The sequence below is a fragment of the Vespa velutina genome, chromosome 24 (assembly GCF_912470025.1).
Source record: "Vespa velutina chromosome 24, iVesVel2.1, whole genome shotgun sequence".
Taxonomy (NCBI): domain Eukaryota; kingdom Metazoa; phylum Arthropoda; class Insecta; order Hymenoptera; family Vespidae; genus Vespa; species Vespa velutina.
Window position 1 is genome coordinate 2,760,486 of NC_062211.1, and position 12,500 is coordinate 2,772,985.

At 31.4% G+C, this 12,500-nt stretch overlaps 1 protein-coding gene across 4 annotated transcripts in view; it reads right to left on the minus strand.

Annotated features, from left to right (window-relative positions):
* Positions 1-12,500, minus strand: part of LOC124957145 (autism susceptibility gene 2 protein) — a 26,346-nt gene that overhangs the window by 10,435 nt on the left and 3,411 nt on the right. The gene's annotated exons all lie outside the window — the stretch shown is intronic.

The window sequence follows — 12,500 nt, forward strand, 5'->3', positions numbered from 1 at the left end:
TCTTTTTTCTTTTCTTTTTTTTTTTGTTCGTTTCCTAGATAGAAAGAAACGAGTAATAACATATAGGGAGAAAAAAACCCATTGCTTGGCATCTAATAACATTCATTTAAATATTACCGTTTTTTTTTTTTTTTTTTTTTTTTTTTCTTTTTTTTTTTTTTTTTTTTAAGATAGAAAAGAACAAATATCGTATATAGAAAAATCACTTGTCGCAATTAGAATGAAAAATTAAAAAAAAAAGTGCTAACAATAATAATATTTAAAAACAACAACGACCATAATAATAATAATAATTATTATTATTATTATTATTATTATTATTATTATTATATTGAGAAAAGAGATAATTGAAAAAGGACCGATGTAAATGAAAAAATAATTGTAAAAGTACCGACTTTTAGTAAGAAGTAGAAAAAGATGAATATTTGCTGCCCGTATGTACTCGAAGGCGCAAAGTTCCTCTCGATATGGTACGGGTGAAGGAAGGTCGTCCTCGTACAACACGCGGACGTTCCACCGGGCTGCCGGCGCTCCGTGCTTCGGCTAGCCGGCTACTAAACTCGTCCGTACACTGTTGCCACATTTCCTGCCAACTACTCGTTTCGCGTTGACACGATCCGGACTTCTAATCATCGGGCGTTCGTTCGTGTTCACTCGTTTACTCGTTCGTTCGTTCGTTCGTTCGTTCCTTCGTTCCTTCGTTCGTTCCTTCGTTCCCTTGTGCGACATGTTGACGTTCGCGACAAATCGTTCCGCGTGTCTTAATATACGCGCGTTATGTCATCGCGTTATGTATGTAAGTTAAAGCAAATGTCCGTGCCGCTTGAACACGATCCTCGATAATTTATCGTAGTAAACGACTTTTGACGAAAGCAATATTGTGTGTCCAATCATTTCCACCAAAAAAAAATTAATCAATTTCATTGCTTCCGTTTAATAAGAAACTGCTGCTATAGTCGTCAATGATCTATTTAATGGTAATTGAAATACACATAGATATTTCAAAACTGTCGTGGTAAATGATTTTTATGGAATGGAGTTGGCCAACTATTGGGAGAGAGAAAAAAAAATATATATATACATCAATCGATTTCATTGGTCCGTTTAAAACGGAATTACACCTATAGTCAATGATCTATCCAATAGTAATTAAATTCAAACATATTTCAAAACTATCGTTAGTAAATGACTTTTGAGGAATGAAGTGTGCCAAATATTGAGTGAAAAAGAGAGAGAGAGAGAGAGAGAGAGAGAAAAAAAGTCAATCGATTTCATTGGTTCGTTTAAGAAATAATTTACTGCTATGATCAATGATGTATCAAATATTAAACGTTATCGATCTATTTAAATTCAAAACTATCGCAGTAAACGATGAATAGAAGAAATTTGAGAAAAAGAATAAATCAATTTTAATTAAAAAAATAACTATTTTTATGGTCGGAAGAATATCTTAATAATAAAAAAATAAATAAGTAAATAAATAAAAGAGCACGTCAAAGCTACTGCTATAACCAAAAAAAAAAAAAAAAAAAAAAAAAAAAATGTTTAATAGAAAAAAATAAAAGATATATTTGTATAACAATAAATAGAGCGAATTAAATTAATACAATTTCAAAATTGAAAACATACTTTAGTAGTACCGTATGACGTATTAACATGTCATTGGTCGGCCTCGTATAGTTCTCGCCTGGCGTATTAATACGTCATTGGGTCAGTGAGATATATTGTTCTCTGACGTATTAATGTTATCATTGGTCGTTGACATAGGATCATATCATGAGCTGTTAACGTATGAAAATATTTAAGTAAATATAATGAATATAAATGAAATGAAAGTAATAATAATAATAAGAATAATAATAATAATATAATCGTAATAATGATAATAATTACAATAATGATAATAACAATAATAAATATAACAAAAACAATAATAACACTAACAATAATAATAATAATAATAGTAATAAAAATAAAAACGATGTTATCGTAAAAGTTAAAAGAGAATAAGAAAAATACGTATGTTCATTGTATTATCATCGCACGCAATTTCATTGAGGAAAATAACGACGCGAGCTCGAGAGTATGGGGTTAAGAGGGAGAGTAAAAGAAGTGGACATGCATTAGCCGCACGTGGTAAATTTAACGCGGCTCGGTGAATATTTTGTTAGTACAACGAAAGAATTTATGTATACATATACATATACATATATACATACATACATACATATACGTACATGTATGTATATAGATACCGTAGGACGGAAATAAAATAAATGTCTCGTGCAAATGGCCGATAGGGACTGACTACTGGCTTTAAATTTGACAGAAATGTATCATTGTCTTTTTCTCATACTGTCTCTCGTACATATATTCTCTTTCTCTCTTGAGGAAACAAAGAGAGAAAGAGAGATAGAGAAAGAGAGAAAAATTCTTCGTACTCGTTCGAATTCTGTGCTCAGGACAATAACAGCCAACGACGTCGGTACAACGACCATCTGTTTGACGAAAATTTCGGCCTCTTGCCAGTGCCAAATTGACGTGGCGAGCATGAAACGACATGCTGGCTGTAGTCCAAAAATTATCCAAAAGTAAACACCTATCATGACAGTATTGTTTATATTCAAAATTATGAACGCCAGCGCCATTTTATTTTCTCTCTCTCTCTTTTGCGTTTTTTTTTGCATTTCTCTCTCCCCTCCCCCTCGCACAAAATCAACCCTCCGTCCATATTACATTCTCTCCTTGACGAACGAACGAGGGAGAGATAATGGCTAACGATAAAAAAAAAAAAAAAAAAAATGTTAAAATTCGACAATTCTTCCTTTTAATATTTTCCTTTCGTCGATTTCCTTTTGCCAATAATTTCTTTTTTCTTTTCTTTCCTTTTGTGATTTTAATAATAATATAAAGTGTGATACATAGGGTGATACTTGTAGCGAGTAAATACATGAGTAAGGAATCGTGAACATTTAACGCGATGCAAAAAAAAAAAAGGGTAAAGAAAAAAAAAAGATAAAAGAAAAAGAAAAAAGAAACATTGTACTTACAAAGAGTACGCAACAAACTAGAAACGAGCAGAATTAGAGTTAGAGAGAGAGAGAGAGAGACAGAGTGACAGAGAGAGAGAGAGAGAGAGAGAGAGAGAGAGAGAGAGAGAGAGAGAGAGAGAGAGAGAGAGAGAGAGTTTTGCTTGCTTCGTTCGCCGTTTTAAAAGGGCTATAAAGCATTTACCCTGGCGAAGACAAAAAGAAAAACGGAAGAAGAGAGGAAAGGAAAGGTAAAACGAAAAATAAGGAGGATGTCTGCTGTAGACCGAGAGTCGAGAGAGAGAGAGAGAGAGAGACAGAGAGAAAGAAAGAGATGGTTGGACCAGGGTCGGGGATGAATAGTAGTAGTAGTAGTAATAGTAGTAATATAGTAGTAGTACTAGTAATAGTGTTAGCGATGGTGGCGGTGGTGGTTGGTGGTGGTGGTGGTGAGAGGAACGAGGTTGAAATAAACCGGTGGCAGTAAAAATATTTACTGTGGTGTAAATACAGCGATAAAAGTGGTCTCTACGAGTCAGAGAAGGGGACTTATTTTCAGAGGTGAAAATCTTTCGAGAGACGCGATTTTACATAGAGGGCAAAGCCGTGTAATTTTCTTACGCTTTGGCAAATGTAACGTGTTTTCGACGTTAGCCATCTTTACGTAGCTTTCCGCGTATACACACAATTGTATCTGTCTCTGCGTATGTATATATATATATATATAAAATTGAGATGATTTGAAAATAAACATAGTAAGGTCATTATCTTTGCCCGTAACAAATTTCGAATGTTTACTGCGGCTTATACTATACTTTGCTCCCTTTCTCATCCCCTTGGCCAGTATCCCCCTATAATCCCCTAACTCCTCATCCCGATCATCCCCATCTATTCTAATCCTATTCTACCTTATTTTCCATCTTACCGGCCAATAACCGTAATTTCCGTGAAAAAAATAATCACGTTTTGTGCGCAGGTCAGGTACAACACGTCATAAAGGAGAACCTTGAAAAATAAAATCTAACACAGAGAGAGAGAAATATGCGAGCAAAGTTTGAAGGGAAAAAAGAAAAAAGAAAAAAAAAAAAAAAGAAGAAGAAAAGAAAGAATAAGAAGAGAGGAGAGTGGGGAAGACGGGGAAGATAAAAAAAGAAAATAAACTAGTTATAAATTGTTTCCTATAATATTTCGTATCCAGTTAAAAGACCATAGAAGCTCTCTTCTTTACTACGTCCGTGGTATGGTCTGGAGGTATGGATCTTTTTTTAATTTTTCTTTTTTTGTGACTTTTAACGAACGATCATAAATAATTTGAAATTTCTATTAAAATAGAATCGATCGATTTTGAATGCATTGATGCTGAATTATATGTCGAACGTGTATCACTCCAATATGAACTAATCTATTTTATGCAATCACCAGCTGCTGACTCTTAATTTATTGTTAAACGTGACACTGACCTCGCATTTTTCATTCACAATTTGACCATTAAACAATTATCGAATATTAAGAATATAGGGTGTGATTGTGTGAAACTGTATACTCATATTAATGAGCGAAAGAGAGAGAGAGAGAGAGAGAGAGAGAGAGAGAGAGAGAGAGAGAAAGAGAAAAAGTGCGTGTGTGTATGTGTGTATCAAAGAGAATGAGATTGAAAAGTTTATCTCAGAGATATCGACGAATGATATATCGTATTATATACACTAACGGGGCAGATACGAAGCTCATTTTCCTACGATAACACTCGAGAATACGATCGAGCCATTTCCGGACGATAAGTGCACGTTCCTTTTTTCACTGATTCTATTTAAGGGCTTATGTGTTGAAGGGAATGGTTTGTCCCCCTCTCCCTCTCCGCTACTCTTACATCCATTCACCCATCCACCCACTCACCGCTCACTCAACTACACGTACAATAGTTTTCTCATCCAGTAATAAATATGTATGCATGTATACGTCTACATAGTATGTATGTATGTATGTATGTATGTATATATGTATATGTTTATGTGTTTACACATAAGATACCATTGATACGATACGATATGATATGAATACTATCAAAAATGCTTGGATAAGCTATTACTTGTGCCAAGAAATTTTTGGCCTTTGTTATTTTCATCTAAATTTTGATGTATGTGTGTGTGTGTGTGTGTGTTATGTGCATATGTGTTATGTCAATTACAATGATAGACTCGCGAAAAGAAAAGGGAAGGAAAAAGAAAAAAAAAGAAGAAGAAGAGAAGAAAAGAAACGCGTTTTTTGGCAATTATCCATAAATTGTCTGGATGTTAAAACTTTGATATATTACAAAAGGTTCCAGTAATGAAGGTGTGTTTGTGAGGTAGGAATTAGAAGGATGATATCTGATTAAAATCAATCAGGGAAAGAAAAGTGTATACTTGAAATTTTATCTATCCATCATAATGCTTCATGGATATAGAGAATTGACTATTTTCTTTTCTTTTCTTTTCTTTTTTCTTCTTCTTCTTCTTCTTCTTTTCCTTTCTCTTTTGCTAAAGCACGAAAGATTCCAATAAAATCCGTTCTCTAAGGATATCAACGAGTTTCAATCATATTTTTCAAATATACTCGAACGATCATTGAAGAAGAAAATCGCGTAACTAATATCTTATCTTTGTCTCAGATTTATTTCTATATAGATCAATAACAACAACAACAACAACAATAACGATGACGACAATAATAACAATAACAATAACAACGACGTAGTCGTATAAACGAGTGCTTCGAAAGGAAGGAGAATGAAATTCGACTCTGATAAAATATATATATGTTTCTCCTCTCTCTGTGTGTGTGTGTGTGTGTGTGTGTGTGTACGTGCGGTAGAACACGTAGATTTGCTTCCTCTGACTTCGTCAGAAAGTCGTTCAATCTTCCAAAGCTGGTTTCTGTATACTCTAGGAAAAAGATCGATCAAGCGAATTTAGAGAGAAAAAGAGAGAAGACAGGAAAGAAAGAAAGAGAGAGAGAGAGAGAGAGAGAGAGAGAGAGAGAGAGAGAGAGAGAGAGAGAGAGAGAGAGAAGATATCCCACTTCGTATACTTAAAGTATTATCTTTTCATGAAAGCTCAAACCATACGTACGTACGTATCAACACATAGATAGATAGAGTAAAGTATAGCAAGTAGAAGTAGAAGTAGAAGTAGAAGTAGAAGTAGGATAGATAGATATACGTGTTCTAGATTTATGTTCTCTCTTGAAATTTTAATAACGTATCCGAACGAAAATTTTATTCAAATACTTAACGTGATACCTTTCAACAATAATATGATAGTATAGAGAGGATTTTTATATAGGAAAATTTGTAATCGGTTATGAAATTGAATTGTTTCGATAATATTTCGAAGGAAAATGAGAAAATGAGAGAAAAAGACAAAGAGAGAGAGAGAGAGAGAGAGAGAGACTAATAAATATGCAGATATTTTATACCCACCCGCTTATCGGACACGCGTTACACACAAACTCTATTATTATTACATACAACGAAATAAAGACGCATACATTCGAAATATTACAATCGCTTATACAGCGCGATATTTATTCTCAATATAATGTAATCCAATTTTTACGCGTATTTAGAAAAAAAAAGGAAAAATAGTAATATTAATAATAATAGTTATAATAATAATAATAATAATAATAATAATAATAATAATAATAATATTAATAATAATAAATAAATAAATAAATAAATAAAGAATAAAAAAGAAAGACAAAAGTAAAACAAAAATATTATGTGACTTGAAACTTATCCCATTACTTTATATACATATTTTTTCTTTTTACTATTCCCATAATATTGTTTAATTAAATATAATAGTATATTAATTATACCATAAATAGAATGTACTGTAATTAGATATAGATAGGTGTATCAAGTTATGTTTTTTGCGTATGGAGTATAATATACTAAGTATATTATAAATACATTATATCATTAATGTAGTATAGTAGCACATCATACTACTATAGCTATATTACATTATAGAATAAATACAGTATACCGTAACTTCACGTATAGTATATACTGTACTATTTATAACTATATAATACTATAGTAATATACTAGTTATAACTATAGTATACTGTTACTGCATGTAATGATATACTAGTTACTATATAACTATAATATACTATAACTATATATATATATATATATATATATATATATATATATATATATAGTTATATTATAATCACAGGATACTCTGAGACTATAATTACACACACACACACACACACACACACACACACACACACACAAAACTAATAAGTAGCAAAGTAATATTAACTCATAATCTCTTGGGAGGAAAAGAAAAAAAAAAAGAAAAAAAGAAAAGAAAAGAGAGAAAGAAAAAATAACTTTCAACACAATCATACGAATAAGTTTTACGATAGAAATAATGTAATACCTATATTCCATATTAATTTTCAAGTAACATGACATTTATATAGGGGGAGTTAATAATCTCACCACATGTCGACGATCTTTTCTTAACTCGACAAAAGAGTCAACGACGACGAACTCTCTTACATAGTCTCTCTTTCTCTCTGCCTCTACATATGTAGATACATGAACGTATATAAGTAAACGAGAGGTGGCGCGCGTGTACGCGTTCCAGAAGAATGTAAGGACACGAAGAGGAACAAGCAGAACTGCGGATAAGAAGGGATCTACGCCGAGGACAATCACCCGAGAGGAGGCCGTTCCTGTTGTGATAGGACAAAAAGTACAAAACGATTCGTCTCCCTCCTCATCCCACCACCTCACCTCATTCCACCTCATCTTACCCCACCTTACCATCTCATCCTCCGCCATCCTCCACTATCTCTGGATGGAGGATGAGAGCAGGTCGAGGAGCAGAAGGGTGAGCATAGGGGGAGGGCGGGCGGTCGGTTGAGGGGGAGGGGAAGGAGGAAGGTTGGAGGAGGGACGGAGAAAGAATTTCAGAAAGGAAAAGCTTCGACTTAAACGAACACGAGATTGACCTGAGAAAAATTCCATGAGAATTTGCTAACCTCTCCTCAAACCTCCCTTTTATCCCCTCCCTCATTCACCACGCGACTCACAGAGCTCGCTACCAATCTTCATCCCCCTCAAACCATCCATATACCCATTCCCAAACCCATACCCCCACCCTCACATCTTCATTTATTATCCGTTCACCTTATATTCTCGTCTTGATTTATCGATGACAAGAAAGAAAAAAAAGTAACTCGAAGGAGAGAAAGGAAAGAACTGAAGTTTTCTTCCTTTTTTCTTTTCTCTCTCTCTCTCTCTCTCTCTCTCTTTTTCTTTCTTTTTTTTTTTTTTCTTTAATACATAAGCAATATTTAATCCTCTGTAACTTTGTTTGAACTCACGCTAAGTCTGTCTGTCTGTGTGTGTGTGTGTGTGTAAATTTTGCAAGTTTGATTTTTGATTTTATTGACGAAAGATGAATTATTAATTCACGTACCATAAGAAGATTGTAATATTCTTTTTATATATTTATTACTATATACTTATATAGTAGAAGTATGCTACGTAAGTATTCTGAGAGAGTATAAAAATATATATATATATTATATAAGTATATTAAATAAGTATTAATATATATATATATATATATATATATATATATATAATACTTATTAAATATTTATATACTATTAATATAATATCCTCAGAGATATTATTATATATTACTACAATAATCTTATTAGTATAATTATTATATATATATATATATATATATATATATATATATATATATATATTAACTAATTCTATTTTTCAAGATATAAACAAACATTAAGTCACAAAGGATTAACTGATATAATAAATAATCACTGACAATTGTAAACCATTGATCGATCAATTTCTAATCTTCTTACGTTTAATCACTGTAATATCTTTGTAATCCTTTATAAGAAAAAAGAAAAAAAAAAAAAAGAAGGAAAAAAAAAAAAAAGAGAGAGAGAGAGAGAGAGAGAGAGAGAGAGAGAGAGAGAGAGAGAGAGAGATAAAAGAAGCAAGAAGATCGAACGATCATCGATCGATCCATCGATCATGAAGAAGTTCACCGTAAAGGTACGGAAGCTGCGTATCTAACAGCGAGACCGGTTTAAAGCACGTTTGAAGCTCCCTCCCCCTCCTCTCACGCCCTTCCTTTCTCTCTTTCTCTCTCTCTCTCTCTCTCTCTCTCTCTCTCTCTCTCTCTTTCTCTTTCCTCTTTCGTAGCACGCGATGATAACAATGACAGCGTACTTTATACCATGTAATAACGTAAAAACGAAGCGCCGATAATAGACTCGTAGCTTGTCCTCTCTCTCTCTCTCTCTCTCTCTCTCTCTCTCTCTCTCTCTCTCTCTCTCTCTCTCTCTCTCTCTCTCTCTCTTACTCATTCCTTCTCTCTTCCTCTTTCTCACCTACGACAATGCCGTTTGCGCTCGCACTAATCTCTTCGATAAATTACGTCCCGTCGTCCATTGCAAAAGGAAAGAAAAAAAAAAAAAAAAAAAAAAAAAGAAAAAAGAAAAAAAACCGATAGGGATGATAGTTAGCAGAGTTAACGAGAAACGAAAAGGATAAGCGGGTTTTCACCACCCAAACCTCCCACATCGGTATAACTGAGGTTTACAGGTCGTCGCTAATTTTTACGAATTTTTTCGAATATTCGCATTTTCTTTTACCTCCTTCCTTTGATAGACTTCGTTGAGTAAAAAAAAAAAAAAAAAAAAAGAAAAAAAAGGGAAACAAAAAATTAAGGAAAAAAAGATAAAAAAAAAAAAAAAAAAGAAAAAAAAAGAAAAAAAAAGAAAAAAAAAGAAAAAAAAAGAAAAATAAAAAAGAAAAAATCGAATCGTTCAAAACATTAAATTCAAATATAAAATTAATATAAAGTAATATTATTTGAAGTAAACTTGACATAGATGCGTATGCGTATACGAAGGATACGATTCGATATTGAATTAAAAATTAATTAAATACTCCAACAACTTCAATAGATACACATACGCACGCACTCGCGCGCGTGCACACACAATTATATAACGTATATAATGTATACGCTCTGTTTTATGATAGGAAAAAAAAAAAAAAAAAAAAAAAAAAAGAGAAAAAAAAAAAAGGAAAAAAAAAAAAAAAAAAAAATGGCGAACATATGAAGGTGAATAAATAATCGTATAAAAATAAGGGGTGGGAGTGGTGATGGGGGAAGAAAAAAACAAAATGAACAAACAAGAAAAAAAAAATAAATAAATAAATAAATAATTTTTACTAAAGTAATGGAGATTCATGATATTTTGAAATGAGTCGGTTTAAGTATGTAACACATTCTCTCGCGAGGTTACGCGATAACAATAAGTTTAATAATGCGAAAAATGGAGTTCGGTAATTACTAGTCGAACAATGCTGCCTTGTAGAACGAACGACGACGACGAAGTGACAACGTCATCGTTATCATTCTTCCTTCACGAATAATTTGCAATGGAAATAATTGCTCGATATTATCGTTCGATAACGCAAAAACATTTGTGAAAATCCATCCGTTAGACGAATATTTTTTAACATTATATTTCGTTAATAATATATATATAAATATATAATATCAAAAAGAAAGAGAGAGAGATTCTAACCTAATACTTTTTATATTTCTAATAATATCCTTAATATTAAAAATCCTAATTTAACAATCTATATATTAAAAAAATTTACATAATAAAAATATTAAGTTCATTCTAAGAATAACAAAAATATATTATAAAAGTGTTAATCCAATATACTGTATATTAAAAAAATTCTAACCTCATTTTTTCAAACGATTTTTCTTTTTTTTTTTTGTATCTTTTTACAAGACATTATAAAGTCATTAAGATGAAAAAAAAAAAAAAAAAAAAAAAGAAAGAAAGAGAGAGAGAGAGAGAGAGAGAGAGAGTGAGAGAGAAAAAAAAATTCCAAAAACAAAAAAGAAAGAATGAATTTGTCATTAATTACACAAACTATATAATTGATTCGCAATTACAATCTTTTATTTAATTTTATTATGTATATATATATATAATATATATTAACTTTTGGAAACATCTTTTTAACTTTATATTAAATCGTTCTCATTTAATCTTGAAACGAGATGCACAAACGCCTTTATGTTTCTAAGTCTCGTGTCACCTACTATCATGCAAATGACACGTCGAACGACTAAGAAACAAGTTTATAAAAAGATTTACAATCTCTTCGTGTTTAGAGGAACTCGTACGGTGCTTATTACAAGGGAGAAAAAAACAAAAGAAAAGAGAAAAAGAAAATAAATGTTCGATGTAAAAACAAAGACGTCATGTCAATTTAATATGTAAATGACCACTCTAACATGAAAGATAACAATTTTCATACTAATAAAATGCTAATTATAACAATTTCTTTTATATATATATATATATATATATATATATATATATATATATATATATATATATATATATATGACTAAAAAGAGTCTCTTTTTTTTTACAATTGACGATGACTTATGCAATAAAAATTTTTTACAATAAATTAAAAAATAATTCAAGATTCAAGGAATTTTCATTCATCCGATGATAAGAAATTAAATGATTAAATAAATGATATTGTATGTGAATTTTAAACTGAAACTCCATCATCGTACATAACCTCAACTGAAAACTTTTTACATTACAAATGTATCGTTAATTAAATTTTATCGCTTCGTAGAATTTGCTCGGTTGAATTGATATTCATGTATATGCTTATGGATTCTTGTCTTTTTTTTCTTGTCTTTTTTTTTTTTTTCCTTCGACACGTGCATAATTTCAAAACGATTGACAGTTTTGATTATCACATGAATTTGTTTTCAGAACCGATAAAAAGACAGTAATGCAAAGAAGTATTAATGTGTATATTTATATTTACATACACGCATACATATATATATATATATAAATATGTATGTATGTATGTATGTATGTGATTTATTGGCGGGAAACTGAAAAATGGTGGATCGTTAAAAAAAAAAAAAAAAAAAAAAAAAAAAAAGAAAGAAAGAAATATATATGTATATACGTATGTATATATGCGTGTATGTATATATAAAGTCAAATGTTTGACTTATCGAAGCTTTACTTAACGACAACGATTAGACGGCTATGTAACAAGGTCAGTCAATCGATATTCGTATTATCGAAAGTTTAAGTATAGGCGCTAAATGATGTTACAGATGTGCAATTATATAAAAATGGAGGGGACGAAAAAAAAAAAAAAAAAAGAAAGAAAAAGAAAAAGAAAAAAAAAAGAAAGAAAAGCACCAAAAAAAAAAGAGAAAAAGAAAAAAAACCTAACCACATTAATACTGTTTACCGACCAGACAAAACCGTATCGATCCAACGAGCTTTGTCATTAAGTATTTTAAAACGTTCCGTCGTACCGTAAACGATTTAATCGGTCAAAACGTG